Below are 16,801 nucleotides of genomic sequence, written 5' to 3' on the forward strand. Positions count from 1 at the left end.
AAATAAAATAGATAATTTTGGTTGCTCTCGCTTGCAGGGCTCTGATACCGCCTCATGGATGCCTCTTCCACTTTAGGATGAACATTGTTGCCTTTTCTTCCTCTCCGCTCGTTTAAAAAGTATCTCACCATCACCTCCCTCTACTCTGGCGACGTGTAGTAAATTTGCACTCCATCTTTGCCTGGCGAGGAAATGCCTCCCCCCACCCTAGCGTTTGCCTTCACCGCCCCTGTCTGAAATCAAAGCCCAGCATCCTTCTCCCTCAACGACCTCTGCTTGCTTCTTTGTTATTAACTCTCTAAGTAGCTCAATAAAAACACAGACCCTTCCGCTTTCCTTCCTTCTGCTTCCCCTGCTCACACCCTTGGTTTGCAGAGCAGATGCCTTTGGCCAAAGATCGATCCTCAGCTTTCTCCCATCACCACCCCTCAACACGCTCACAAACAAAAGAATGGGGAATTCAATGACAAAGCCAAATCCAGGGGGAATCTAGAGGGTTCTGAATTAGTGCTATCTACCACCCTTGCTCAAGTAGCATCAGCAGCAGAAAACCGCTCATTACCACGGAAGACCACAAAGGATAAAATAACAAGAGTGGATAGGGGAGAAAGAAACCATTTTCTCTGACCTTGCATTTGAATCCAGAGCATAAACAACATTCAGAGTTTTATGCAGTGTCTAGAGAAGTATGCTCTGGCCCACCACCGGTTATACAGACACACTTTTATGGTGTTTTTCAAAAAATCTTACGTGTTTTTAATAAAATTTTTGATCCGATTGAATAGGCATACATCTAAAGGTATAAAAAAGTTATCTTTAGCTACTACTTTTAAATTTAGCTTTGAATTAAAACTTGTATTTTACTATCTCTTTGGGGCAATGCATAACCATTAATAGTGATGCAGTTTCTTTTTTAGATTTAGACAGATTTGATACGACTACAGGGTCTGCAAAGGAAGACAGTGTAAAGAATACCTTTTCTTTTATTGGAAGTAGATATTTTTCTTAATAATCTTGGAAGGGAAAAACAAAGCAAACTCACAGCTTAGCATGTTCTTAAGAAATACTTTAATGCTGCCTTGCTTTGGGTTTGTATTAAGACAAAAACCAGAACTGCTATTTTCTTTATGCCCTGTATGTAAGCATTGTGGGTTAGTGTTTTTGTATTCATTACAATATTTTTTATAAAATACTAAACGGAAGAAATTAGCTACTCTATCATACCTATTCAAAGCAAATAAATTCACAGACCTAAAACAATAGCATTTCATGCAGAAAGGGACCTTATGTTGCCACCAAGGCCAACCCTCTATGTCACACTCCCACCCTCACTCATTCAACAGCGGAGAAAGCTCAGACCTGAAGAGGAAGAATGTAAATTCCACGAGGGCCGGGCTCTTTGGCTGTTTCGTTGTATTTGCTGTGGATCTACCCATCTGGTAGGTAGGAAGCAGTCGAGAAATATGTTGAATGAATAAAAAGTTTGCCCTAGCCTTGCACTGCTTTCATTACACACATGCCATCATGATATAAGAAAACGACTGTAATTTTTCCAACCTTTTATTTTGAAAAATGCAAACTTATAGCAAAGTTGCAAAAACTGCGCAGTGAATACCTATGTACTCTTTACTGTAATTCATTAATTTTAAACATTTTCCCACATTTGCTTTATCTTCCTCGTTAAGTGAAACTTCCTCTTCTTGCTTAAGAAAAGGGACATCCTCCTGTGTAAATAAGATATAAAAATCACATTCAGGAAACTTAACTTTGATACAGCACTCTTATTTAGTATACAACCCATACTGAACATTTCTAAATTCTTCCCCAATCAAACTTTATAATGTTTTATTTCCCAATTCAACATCCCATCAAGGATTATGGATTTTATTTCCTTGTCATTTCTGTTTATTCACTTTTCATCCGGAACAGTTCCCTACTTAATTTATTTTTTGCTTTTTGCGTTTTTTTTCTGTCTTCTCATCACATTGCTAATTTTGAAGAATCCACGTCAGATGTTTTGCCGAATGCCTCTCAGTTTGGGGTTGTACAGTTTCTTCTTCGTCATCAGGCTCAGGTTTAGTATTTAGGGTCATTGGAACCACACGGGGATGAGTGTCCTTCACAAAGCATCACATCAAGGAGCACATGACCTCAGACTGTCCTCCTATTGGTGACAATAAGCTCGATCTCTCGGTTAAGGTGTGTCAGTCAGATTTCTCCTTTGTAAACATACCTTTTCCCTTTGTAATTAATAAGTAATCTGTGGGAGATTAGCCTATCTCGTTCCCAACCTTTCACTCAGTGATTTTAGTATAAATCAGTGAGTCTCATCTTAATTAATTATTGCTATGGTGTTTACAAAATGATGATATTCTCTTTCTATCTTTCTTTCTATATTTTGTTGGCATTCTTCTCTAAAGTAGAGCTTTAACTTCTGATCTCCCCTATTTTAAAAAAAAATTAAAGAATTGCTTTATCATTCTGTACATTAAAACCTATTTCCATAGTTGCTATTTTTAAAAAACTGTTTAAAATGGCACCTTTTCTGGAAGAACTAATGGAAATAAATTTGGTGTATTTACTACTGTCTCATTTTCAATAATTATTACAATTAGTAACTCAAAAATATATTTTAGAAGAAAAACATTGTTAATTTGAGAATACAAACTTGTGATGTTTTGTACTCAGATCAATCAATTTAAAGCACCAAAATACTTAGCTGTAGAAAGGAGATAAGGTTCATGATATTTTGGCTCTCAATTACTTGGGTGGTTATAAAAAGAGTGGTAAGGCAACATATAGACATGCTAACTTTTGGGTGTTCCTTGTAAATAACTCAGTTTCCTCTGTTATATTTATTTTATTCTTTCCTAGCAGATATACTAGAAACAGAACTTCTTGGGTCAACACAAAATCGAGTCGCAGACTCTGTTTCTTTATTCTATTTTTTGATATTTAATAAGATGTTGAACTTGTTATCCAAACAGAATTCTTCTGATTTGCATTTTTGTGCACTGATTAAATGAAATGCCCATCCTTCGATTTTTAAATATAGGAAGCAACTGTTTTGTAATGCACATAGGAGTAATACACACAGGAAAATGTTACAGATCTGTAACACCATCATTAACAATCATATATTAAATGTACCTCGGATATATCCTAATTATTTCTATGTTCAAAAAGCCCATCCCCGGCTGGTGTGTTCAACCTTCTGGAAATGAAAGGCTGCGGGGACTGCTGGTGAGTTTCTCACTTCAGCTCTGCCATACCTGCCATTGGTCCAGTCTGTGGGAGGTTTGTTTGTCACTCAGTTGCTGCCACGCCACCAGGGAAGCAGCCTCTGTATAAGCACCTCTGGGGCTTTCTTCCAGCCTTGCAACTGTTCCGGAAATTGGTCAAGGTAGGGAGGGATTCTACTAACGCTGAACCTGCAGGCCCAGGAGGTTGCAAAATCATGTGTCACCGGGGTCAAGGCTACCCGAACAGCGTCAAATTATCCAAACATTGTACTGGCAATTGTATGTTCCTGTCTCTTTTCTCAACTCTGACCTCTTATCTCTTTGCACAGTAGAACATTTGGGAGAAATTTACCTACCATCCAACGACTTAGAACAAAAATATCGATTTCCCATAATTTTCATACCTTTGGGAACTATTCTAAAGAAGGGTTATAAGTTGTGTGCTTAGTGCATCTTCCAAAAAGAAAGCAAAACAAAAGAACTCAAAGATGGCAATTTTTTTTTTAAATAAATTTATTTATTTATTTATTTTTGGCTGCGTTGGGTCTTCGTTGCGGTGCGTGGGCTTCTCATTGCGGTGGCCTCTCCCCTTTGCGGAGCACGGGCTCTAGGTGCGCGGGCTTCAGCAGTTGCGGCACACGGGCCCAGCCGCTCCATGGCATGTGGGATCTTCCCAGACCAGGGCTTGAACCCGTGTCCCCTGCATCGGCAGGCGGACTCTCAACCACTGCGCCACCAGGGAAGTCCTAAAGATGGCAAATTTTAGAAACTGAACATTCATGAGGTGTAGATCATCGGGCATGATATAATAGAAACGATTTAATTTTTTCTCATGTGAATTTCACACACTACAGTGGGGTTAAAAAAAAATTCACGTCCACCCGGAACCTCAATGTGACCTTATCTGGAGATAGAGTCTTTGTATGGATAGATGTGATCTGTTAAGACTCTCAAGATGAAATCATCTGGGTTTTGGACGCAGGGACACACAGGGCGGAGGCTGTGTGAGGACAGAGGCAGTGATTGGAATGATGCTGCCATCAGCCAAGGGTCTCCGGGGGCCCCAGAAGCTGGACGAGGCAGGGAGAGTTCCTCCCTGGAGCCTTGGTGGGGGCCTGGCCCGGGCCGCGCCTTGACTTAGAATGTTGGGAGAACTGTGAGAGAATAAGTTTCTGTTGTTTTAAGCCACCACATCTGTGGTAGATTGTTTCAGCAGTCCTAGAAAACCTGTACACACACTAGAGAAATCAGATGGATTTTAACTGAGGATTTGTGAAAAAGTTGTGAGGTTCCTTGGCAACTAAGCCTGACGATAAAGCCTGGTTTTCAAAAGTGAGCAGTGAGTTTATACACGAGATGAAACTCTTCTGCAGCTCTGTAGCAAAACAAACGTGACAATCCAGGTGAATGCCAGGAAAGATGTGGAAGATGGAGAGAAATACCTCATGACATCTATATCACAGCAAAAGGCCAAAATCTCTGTAATGCTTTCAGTCCGTCAAGAACAATGAGACGTAGTTTTACACTGTGCTTGGGTTTTGCATTAAATTCCCAGGGATAGTTGTCTTCATTCAACAAAGACAGGACACCTGATGTGGCCCAGGCGCTGCTCCCAGCTCTGCAGGATGCATCCATGAGCAAAACAGACATGACTAACCTTGTGGAGCTGCTGGTTTAGCAGCAAGTGACAGTAAACCTAATCAGTGAGTAGGTTACCTAATGCGTTGGAGAAGGAAATGTGCTAGGGGTATAAAAGAAGTAAAACCTGGCAGGAGAAATCAAGGGTCCTCAGAATGAGGAGACAGTGTGCATGAAGGTGACAAATGCGGAAGTCAGTGTGTAACAGGGAAGAACAACTCTGACTCCATACTGGATCCGCTCCTTCTGCTTTAACCTTCGTGTTCTAGGGGTAGGGGAGAGAGGAGAAGATGAAAATAATGTGAAGAGTCCACCTGAGGTTCATGCTTATGATTCTAAAGTGAACCCAGGAGCATGGCACTAGGACAAGACACATTTGTAATTTCAAATTTTCCTGTAGACGTAAAAAAGGAGAAACAGGTGAAATTAATTTTAATCATGGCTCTTTTGTAACAAAATAATTAAAAAGTATTATTTGGACTTGTAATCAACATAAGAATTATTAAGGAGACATTTCCCCATTCTTCTTTTAGCCCTTGGTCTTCAAAATCTGGTGTATATTTTACACTCACATCTCTATTTGGACCAAGCACATTCCAAGTGTCCATAGCCACGTGTGTTTAATGGCTACAGCGTTGGCGGTGCAGATGCAGGTGGTGACGGCGGAAGTGACTGGCTGAGAAAAAGTGAAGTTCAAGATCCTCAGAGGAGGACAGGGAACTGAAAGTCCAGGCTGCTCATAGGACCGTCTAGACGTGTATTGAAAGTTCCAAGAATAAACAAAGGAGAACCTCTGAAGAGAAAGCCAATGAGCAGGTAGGTAGAATCACCTGGACACATGAGAGGACAGTGCAGGATTCTGCCCACCATAGCAACAGTGAGGAGTGATGCAGTTTTTAGAGAGAAAGAAAGAAAGAAAAATAGTCTGAAAACAAGAATAAGAAGTGAGTAGACAGCCATAAAAAAGAACGAACTTCTGCCATTTGCAGCAACATAGACGGACCTAGAGATTGTCATACTAAGCGAAGTAAGTCAGACAGAGGAAGACAAATATCATATGACATCACTTAAATGTAGAATCTAAAAAAAATGATACAAGTGAACTTATTTACAAAACCGAAACAGGTCCACAGACATAGAAAACAAACCTGTGGTTACCAAAGGAGAAAGGTTGAGGGGGATACACTGGGAGATTGGGATGGACGTATGTACACTTTTATATTTAAAATAGATAACCAACACGGACCTGCTGTAGAGCACAGGGAACTCTATTTAATACTCTGTAATGACCTATATGGGAAAAGAACCTAAAAAAGAGTGGATATATGTATATGTATAACGGAATCACTTTGCTGTACACCTGACACTAACACAACATTGTAAATCACCTATATCCCAATATAAAATAAAAATTAAATTTAAAAAAGGGGAGTAGAGTTTCTATTAATCCCCATGGTACGAGGCCTGGGGGGTTGTGGAGAGAAGAAGCAGCCACGTTGGAGGGGACTTCTTTGGGGATGAATATCTTTAGGGGATGTTTTTCTCAGGAAAGTGAAATCAACCTGTTAATCAACAGACACTGGTTTGCTTACAGCTCTTAGGAGGTGAGAGGGTCTTTGCTGGGGTTGAAAACTTGTGTAACACACACATATTTGCATTTTTCAACATAAGTAAAGAGAGATTTGACTAAGTTTATACTATTTAAAATAATTGTTTTTCTAGACATGGGAAAATTCGGGGAGTATTTGACTCTAGTTAATGATTAGTCATTTCTGGGAGGTGGAACCTGGTGACTTTTGTTTTTGACTTGGTGCTCTTTTTGTATCAATATTGTCTTACAATGTGTACATTTTTGTCTGAATAAAGAAAAATTCAAATACCTATTCTTTTCTGGAGGTCCTTTAATTTGATATAACCTCTCTCCTGAAGAAAATACGGGATTTTCAAAAGAATTGTTAAGTGAATGAGATTGTTTTGTGTGTGTGTGTGTGTGTGTGTGTGTGTGTGTGTAATACCAAGTTAGATAACAGATACAAAGGACAACCAAAGTGACCAGTAATGAAGGAAATGCCAGAATATATCACCTCAAATATGCTTCTTTGACATAAAAGTTATATGGAGGTGAAGGCAATTAAGGAGCAGGAAATGCAGGAAAAGTTCCCCACTTTCTGCCTAAAGGCAGGAAATAAATCCTCCTTTTACTCTTATCAGCCCAGAAGTCACCGGAGAAATCTGCAAACAAAATCTATTCCTCTCGCCCTTATATCTCAAGTTATTTCTTCACTATTTACTACCTCAAACCCCTTTGTCCTGTCAATTCTTCACAAACTTATTGTTTCTTGGTCTACAAAATAGAAAAGCTTCCTGCTCTGGTCCTTTCAGGGCTTCGTTCCCTTATGAAGGCTCCCGTGTACATGCACAAGTTCAACAACATTCGTAAACTTTCCTCCTGTTAATATGGCAGTTTGACTTTCAGACACAGCCAGGGACCCTCAAAGGGTCAAGGAGCACTCTTTGCTCCCCTTCTGTAACAATTCTGAGCATTCACTGTACACAAGCTAAAACCAGCCTTCACCAGGACAAATGCGTTTCTCAGACGACATACCAAAGCAGGTGGCTAAAGACAGCTGGGGGGACTTCCCTGGTGGTGCAGTGGATAGGACTCCACCCTCCAAACGCAGGGGTTTGATCCCTGGTCAGGGAACTAGATCCCACATGCATGCCGCAACTCAGAGTTTGCATGCCACAACTAAAGAGCTGGCGAGCTGCAACTAAGGAGCCCACGTGCTGCAACGAAGACCCGGTGCAACCAAATAAATAAATAAATATTAAAAAAAAAACAAAGACAGCTGGAGTCTGTGGGTGCAAGTGTGTTTGCAGAGTCGCTGTTGATGTGCTGAATTGATCTGTCAGTTGAGGAGATAGCCATGGTTCTTTCCCTTCTGTGACATGAGGTCTGCCCTTGGCTGGTGCCAGCAGCTATGGTTTGCAGGCCCATGGTTCTTTTACAATGGCCTTTTTAGCTTGAGGTGACTGAAAACTTTTGCTTAAAATAAGCCACAACTCCCTCAAGTCTGAATGATAATTTGAGTTTAAAAAAAGTTTAAAGTTGCCATTATTTTTCTTTTTTATCAAGATAAATGATATATTTTTTTTCTTTTCCATGATGGGTGATTACAGGATATTGAATATAGTTCCCTGTGCTCTACAGTAGGAACTTGTTATTTATCCATCCTATGTACAATAGTCTGTATCTGTTAATCCCAAACTCCCAATCCGTCCCTCCCTCAGCCCCTCCCCCTTGGCAACCACAAGTCTGTTCTCTATGTCTCTGAGTCTGTTTCTGTTTCATAGATAAGTTCATTTGTGTCATATTTTAGATTCCACATATAAGTGGTATCCTATGGTATTTGTCTTTCTCTTTCTGACTGACTTCGCTTAGTATGATCATCTCTAGCTGCATCCATGTTGCTGCAAATGGCATTATTTCATCCTTTTTTATGGCTGAGTAATATTCCATTGTATACATGTACGACATCTTTATCCATTCCTCTGTCGCTGGATATTTAGGTTGTTTCCATGTCTTGGCTATTGTGAACAGTGCTGCTATGAACATAGGGGGTGCATGTATCTTTTCTGAATTATAGCTTTGTCCAGGTATATGCCCAGTAGTGGATCATATGCAAAGTTGCCATTATTTTTCTGTTTGTTTTTTATAGAATTTCTTTCTCTTACATTTTGTGGTTCTCCTACTTGCAGTTATTATAGTTCATCAAGTGGGTTATACTTTGTCAATCAATTTGAGCAAATATCAAGACAATAATCTCTTTTAGGAGACAAGTTAGTTTATTAAGAGGAGGCAGCCTAGCAGAGTAGAAAACGCATAGTGTTTGCAATGGCCTGACTCTGCCATTGACTGGCTGTGTAGCCAGGAAAGGTCACTCAGATTCTCCTTAGGATCAAGTACAATGGCTTCTCATAAAGTTGTCCATGAATTAAATGAGGTAATGTGTCTGCTCCATGGTGAGCTCAATACTTGTTAGCAATGACTGTTATAGATTAGCCCACATTGTCAAGTACAGATGACTTGTACAAGTTTTTTTTTTGTTAGAAGAATCACAATTATAATTACAAGCAGATGTTTCCAATGTTTAGATAGAAAGATATTACAGCTATTTCAATCTTCAAAGTCATGTGCAGCCTATAGTCTTTTTTTTTTTAACATCTTTATTGGAGTATAATTGCTTTATGTTGTTGTGTTAGTTTCTGCTGTATAACAAAGTGAGTCAGCTATACATATACATATATCCCCATATCTCCTCCCTCTTGCATCTCCCTCTCACCCTCCCTATCCCACCCCTCTAGGTGGTCACAAAGCACTGAGTTGATCTCCCTGTGCTATGCGGCTGCTTCCCACTAGCTATCTATTTTACATTTGGTAGTGTATATATGTCCATGACACTCTCTCACTTCATCCCAGCTTACCCTTGCCCCTCACCATGTCCTCAAGTCCATTCTCTATGTCTGTGTCTTTATTCCTGTCCTGCCCCTAGGTTCATCAGAACTATTATTTTTAGATTCCATATATATGTGTTAGCATATGGTATTTGTTTTTCTCTTTCTGACTTACTTCACTCTGTATGACAGACTCTAGGTCCATCCACCTCACTACAAATAACTCAATTTCATTTTTTTATGGCTGAGTAATATTCCATTGTATATATGTGCCACATCTTCTTTATCCATTCATCTGTCGATGGACACTTATGTTGCTTCCATGTCCTGGCTATTGGAAATAGAGCTGCAATGAACACTGTGGTACATGACTCTTTTTGAATCATGGTTTTCTCAGGGTATATATGCCCAGTAGTGGGATTGCTGGGTCATATAGTAGCTCTATTTTCAGTTTTTTAAGGAACCTCCATACTGTTCTCCATAGTGGCTGTATCAATTTACATTCCCACCAACAGGGAAACTGCAATAGTTTTGCATTACAGTAAATCCCCTACATATGAACGATTTCCATTCTGAGAGCGCGTTCGTAAGTCCAATTTGTTCGTAAATCCAACAAAGTTAGCCTAGGTACCCAACTAACACAATCGGCTATATACCACTGCTTTTACGCTTGCTTCCAGACACCCTGGGCTTGAAATGAAGATCCTGTATTACTGTGCTCTATACAGTCCTGTACAGTAAAGTACACGAAAGCACAGCCCCCTGTGGAGGGTGCATACACATAACAACGTACGCCAGACACGTGAACTAACTTACGTGACTGGACGTGCAAACTCACGTTTGCACCTTTGAAAGTTCACAGCTCGAAGGTTCGTATGTAGGGGACTTGCTGTATTTACTTTCAGAATGTCAGCTGACGGCAGTGCACATGCTCGTGGCAAGAATGTTCCACTGCAACAGGTGGGGCTCGTGAGGAGTCTTCCCGCCCCCCCAGCCTTGAGGTGCTTTCTGTGCAGGCAGACGAAGGCTCTGGTTCCATGCCACCTGTGATGCGGGCATGTGTGCACTTGTGTTCACATTCATGTCATCACCCACAGCCCGTACTTCTGTCCTGGGCAGAGGAGACAAGAATACGGGTGAGCTGGATAGGGGTCTGCCTGTTCACACCCGCCACAGCCTCGACGTCACCGCTCTGCTCTGCTGGGAAGGGTTTTCACAGTCGTAGGGACAGACAGCAGTGCTGGCAGGATGGAGGCATCGCTCGGCCCCGTCACTGTCAGCAAACAGCACTCGGAAAGGCCTGCCTTGAAACAAGTGTAAGCAGTCACGCCGGGGCCAAGCACGCACTTTCAGCAGACAGTAAGTTACACCTGTGACTTGAAATTTGCTGCATATACAACTTTATTGGTAAGTTGTTTTTTTTTAAAGGAATTTCTTTATTTTTATTTATTTATTTATGGCTGTGTTGGGTCTTCGTTTTTGTGCGAGGGCTTTCTCTAGCTGCGGCGAGCAGGGACCACTCTTCATCGCGGTGCGCGGGCCTCTCACTGTCGTGGCCTCTCTTGTTGCGGAGCACAGGCTCCAGACGCGCAGGCTCAGTAGTTGTGGCTCACGGGCCCAGTTGCTCCGTGGCATGTGGGATCCACCCAGACCAGTGCTCGAACCCGTGTCCCCTGCATTGGCAGGCGGATTCTCAACCACTACGCCACCAGGGAAGCCCCTTATTGGTAAGTTTTTATATATTTGCTTTGGAGTTTAAATCCTTTACAGGAGTCAAGCCTCTGATATCATGTCTACCCAGATCTGGGCCTGGCTGATTCCCTCCTACCGTTTGGGCTCGCTGGTGGCACCTCTCGGAGGGCCCGTGCCTTGTCGATCAAGCTTCCCAAGCCCTGCTACTCCCTGTCTCATGACCCTGTTTTATTTTATTCATTGTGATCTAAAATCATCGTCTTTTTTTCTTAATTCATCTTAATTTTTATTGTCATTTTTCTCTTACTAAGAGTATTATCTTTATGGAAGAATGGATATTTTCTGTGCTGCTTGTCATTTGAACCCTTGAGCCTAGAACACTGCTTATACCTTAGCCATCGTGCTCAATATTCTGACTGAATGAATGTTTTTAGGGCAAATTTAAATAACCTTATAATAACATAGTTTAACACTTAAGATTATTTATATTTTGGTACAGTGTTTTAAAAGATTCTCCATTGTTGGATAGATGATGAACTAAGCGATTTTAACTTCTAAAACCCAGGCTGTATTTTAAATACCTAGGAGCTTATGAAATACAAATGCTATGTAGAAAATACTAAGCACTTTGTTTTTTACACCAGCGATATGAGTCTTTGGGTGTCCTGTTGATATTTTATCCTATTAAGTTTGGATGCATCTCTTTTAATTTGGCTGTTTAAACAGATCCAAGCCTTGAAGCAAATTTGGAACTAGTGAGACTTATCCTTTCACAAATGCCTTACTTCCTGGAGAACTAATAAACCTGACTTACAGGTCAGATTCTGGTTATTGCAATTCTGTCACTTAAGCAAATAAAAGTTAAAATCAAAGTCAAATCAGCAAATCATTATCATAAAAATTGATTTCTTTGTTGTATAAGACAATTAAAGATATTCCTAGGTTTACAGAAATGCAAAACGTGGGACTTGATCCTTGATAAAGAGGAGAGTGAGTAAAGGGCTGTAAAAAGAATAAAAGCTTCTTACCTGTTGTGGCTCCTTTACTCTCACACGGAGCAGTTTACTTCTGGTCACCAGATGTGTGGACGCTTTTCCCCCCATCAAGCGATTCTCTTTTCTTTTCCTTCGGAATTACTGATAACTGTTGTTACGTCAACGCAGACTTCAAAATCCCACTTGGACATGGGGTGAGAGTGGGGAGATGGTGGGCAGCAGATTAGCCAGTGGGGGGCACGGGGAGCCAGGGCCCAGGCTCGTTGCCTCCAGACGAGGGCTGCTGGGGGTACGGCCCTCACAGGCGGGGTCTCTGCCCCAGAGCACAGGTGCTCTCGGTGCAGAGGCCACCAAGAGCTCCCCACAAATGTCACGAGAGGGGGCAAGGACAAAACGCATCCAAAAGGAGGAAGGAGGAAAGCGGGACACAAGCAGGTGTCTGTCCTACGATTTCACTGGCTTCTAATGGTTTCTACCTGGAGATGGTGTCAGATCCCCCAGGTTAGGGGTCAGCCCCACAGGACCGCCTCTGACTGCCACTCAGATGCCAACTGCAGCAGTAGTTCCTCGGGTCACCCACAGCCTCCGTCCGATTTGGCTACAAACTGGAGGCTCTCCTGACCCCCTCCTCAGGTCCGATTACTTGCTAGGATGGCTTTCAGTGCTCAGAGAAACACTTCCTCGTGTTTAGCAGTTTATTAAAGGGTACAGATGAACAGCCAGATGAAGAGGGCTGCAGGGCACGGTGTGCGGAGGGGTGCAGAGCCCTGCTGCCCGCTGAGTGCCGCCCTCCCACACCTTCCCCTGTGCACCCAGCGGGCCCTGTGGAGGCCAGGCTCTTGGGATTGCGTGGAGGGTTCATCACACAGGTGCGATGAATCTGTAACCCCATCTTCCGCCCTTCTCCCTTCACAGGAGAAAGGGGCTGGGCCTGAAAATCCCGGGCTTCTAACGGTGGCTTAGTGTTTCTAGTGACCCGCCCTCGTCCAGGACCCCACCCAGAGGCACCTCCTTAGAACAAAAGACACTCCTGTCCTCCAGCAAATGACAAGGGTTTCAGGAGCTGTGTCAGGAGTTGGGGTCAAAGGCCAAATATTAGAACAAAAGATGCTCCCAGCATTCTTATCACTTGAGTAATTATGATGTTTCAAGAACTCTGTGCCAGGAACTATAATCTCCCAGAGAGCTACTGAAGTCTACCAGCTGGGAATTACAAGGCAGCACGTCGGAATGAGAGTCTGGTTTACATTCGGCTCTGTTATCTCCCAACATTGGCAGCCTCGGTTCTCAGAGGACCGAAAATGCATGAATCTGTGAAACAACCCTAATGCGGTGTCTGGCACGTAATAGACATTACAAAAATTACATACTTATTTTCTCTTTCACTTTTTTGAATTTTCTCCATCCATTTGTGCAAATCATTTCACACATATTGGTCAATTATTTGGGAGTGATCAATTTAATCTTGGACTCATGAGAATTCAAAATGCACAGAAGATAGTGAACTGCACCGGAACGACTTTTATTGACAGGTACTCAGCACGTTGTTGACTTCCCCACCTGCCTGTGTGCAAATATTTGCTATAAATATACAATCCACAGTGCCTGAGATTCATAATTTTAAAGCAAATCTCACTGACTTTCTTCAAAGGTTATCCATGTTTATTCCCATGTTTCTAAGTGCTATCGATAGGCTCCTTCTCTGTTGAGTAGCTGAGCGTTTAGATTGGTCTTTGACTCTGCTGAACAAGGGGTGATGGGAAGAGGAGATTCACCTTGGCAGAACGTTCGCTGCCTCCTTGTTTACCTGGGTGGATGCTGCATGCCGAAGATACAAGGGAGAGAACACACCGAGCTCACCTGGAGGAAACACAGCCCAGTGAGCAAAGCAGGCGGAAGACCCCAGATTAGCAATCAAGCATAGTGAGTCTAAGAATTTAAGTACAGAGTCTTGTTGGACACTGGGGAGGCGAATACAGTGCTCCGCTGGGGTTATCACGGAAAGCGTGGAAACAAAGCGCAGGAAGTGCCATGTTAAAGAAGCAGGAATAGTTCGGTGGGAGAGTCGCGGCGAGCGCGCTAATAATGAAGGACTTAGGAAGCTGCAGAACTTAGTCACTGGGTTTCAGATTTATTAAGAGATGTTTGGGTTGGAAGCGATGGGAAATAATATCTGAAAATTGCACAATCAGGGTGAAATCTTGGGTTCTCTGCTAATAAGTTATTACGCAGATTTTGCTGAATATTTAAAGATGTGTTTAGCCTGGCAGCATCAGAATTGGCTTCCCTCTTCCTTTTCAAAGAATTGACTTGTCTATCTGAGCATTTCACAAATTTTCCTGACTCAAAACCCCCTTTAATAATATTTTTATGTTTAGTACTAAGTATTACTTGAATAGTAATAACATGAACCATATGAAGTTGCTGATATTCAACTATTCTGACTTACAAAAGCAATAATTTCATTTGATTCAAACAATATATTATGGCTACATACCTAAACTTTTTCATTATTTTATCCATTTTATACAATTGATTATAAAATGTGTTCTTAGTACTCTTAAAAATTATATGATATATGAAGATTATATCATAAAATTTGTTTTTGTACAACTCATACTATATAGACAATTTTGAATGATTTCTCATTGTATAAATAGTACAGTTATCTAAAACATTATATTAATTTATATAATGAAAAGCATAATCTGGGAACATATTTTAAATGGCAAAATATCACGTTTGACCTAGGGAAAGAATGAATATTAAAATGTTGGTGGGAGTTTCATGACAAATCACACCAGCAATAGTGGACAAAAGCCATTTCTATCCAGTGGGCTAGAGCAGCCTTGCACAAACACATGTCCCACGAGTGTTTCTTTTTTTTCCTTTTCCCTTGGAAACGAGTGTAGAAGGAAAATCATCATTGTGTCTGTACTGCTAAGAGAGCTCCTACATGGAGCCCGGAGGCCACTGGGGAAATGTGACTTCAGGGCGTCTCAGCCCGGATGGAATCTGACCTTCGACCACTTATCGCTTATCGCCCTAGTGAAGGCGTCCAGAACATCTGCCAGAAACTCGAGACACTTTCCAGACCCTCACGCTAAAATAACTCTCCGCAGTCCATGTGCTTTTTGGACCCCTACCCGAAAACGACGCATGATTCCTCAGGGACAAGTATTTCCTGACCCACATCAAGAGTCCATCACCGTTCTCGCCAGGTAACTTTAACAGCCTCGTGGCTTTTTGTCTTTACAAGCCCCTGACTCTTTCTCTTCCTTAGGACACTCTTGGTTTTACCCGAATCTGTGTCTTCCAAACTACAGTTCTTAAGCCTACAAATAAATTCTTTTCTTAACTGCAGCCTCTGCATTGTTTTGGGGTCGACCTTTCACGGCATCCGATGAATAGGCTACACCCCCAGCTCTGGTGCAACCTCGGATGCGAGTGAAGCCCCTGCGGGAGTGCACGGCGCTCCAGCATCTCCTCCGCGGCCCTGGACTTGCTGGTGAGTGCTCTACTCAAGGCTCTCACCTTGGGAGAGGTTATGATTTATTTGTCTGTCCTCTGTTGTTGACTGCTGTTTTCAAGATGTCATTTTCTGTTTGGTCCGGGGAGTAATTACTGTCGAATACGGAAAGTTCACTCTCTAAGGGTCAGTCTGCAGAGCAATTCTTCTGGAACTCCTGCTGGATCTTCGTATGAGAACTGTGGACCCCGGCCCTGCAAGTATTTGTTTTGCTGACTGTGATTACCTGGGATGATTAACAATTAAATTGACCTACTTGGGGCTCCTTTGAAATCCCTGAATTGGTTTACCTAATTTATTTATTCATTTATCTAATTTATTTGTTAGTCTATGTGCCCAGTCAGTTAGAAAAAAGGATGTAAGACAAAATAGGGAAGTACATTTCAACTGGTATTTTGAGGGCTCCAAACACACTAATGAATCCACTAATGCTTCCCTCAGAGAAACTAACTCACGATTACTTCAGAGGATTTCCAAATTGGAAAAACATCCTCTGAGGCTTCTGAAGGTCTCCCTCCGCCCCCCACCCCACCCCTGCCTCTTCCTGTTCCTCTGAATGTCCACTTCAGTGTTCTCCCTGCTGCCCATCTCTCTCTGAACTTATTTCTTATAACACTAAGATTGATCTCCCATAGAAGGCAGCAATGCATCCAATGGCCTGGTGACATTGTCTATGATTATTATGATCATTGCGAAAAAACTATTTTTTCAAAATTCTGACCTTAAAGGGAACAAAAGTCTTCCTAGGAGCAGCTTGCATTTCTCTCCCTGTGCCTTTGAAATGTAAATGTTCTACCAGTCCTTCAAGAACCGTTTTTTAGATCATCACCAATCCTAAGACTGAAGATTTATTTAAAAGACTGAGGAAAGGGGTCTTTTTAAACACAAACTACTAACAGGACTCTCTTGTCCAAACCGCCTTCTTAAAATTGTTTGTCAAGGACAAACACAAATCTTAAAAGTCTTCCCCACAAATTATAAAAGCCATCTAAGCAAGTTGATTTACTTTATTCCAACTGTAATTTATAAACTAGTGACTTTTGTGTTATAATTGATTTATGGCTAAAGTTTGCTTGTTTTTGGTGGCGCCACTTGGCCTGTGGGATCTTAGTTCCCTGACCAGGGATTGAACCCGGGCCCCGGCAGTGAAAGCACTGAGTCCTAACCATTGGACCACCAGGGAATTCCCTGGCTAAAGTTTTAAAAAGAAAGCTATGAGATCTCTGTCTGTGTCTATCACTTTGTACGTC

Source organism: Balaenoptera physalus (genome assembly GCF_965194825.1).
Source record: "Balaenoptera physalus genome assembly, chromosome: 5".
NCBI classification, from domain to species: domain Eukaryota; kingdom Metazoa; phylum Chordata; class Mammalia; order Artiodactyla; family Balaenopteridae; genus Balaenoptera; species Balaenoptera physalus.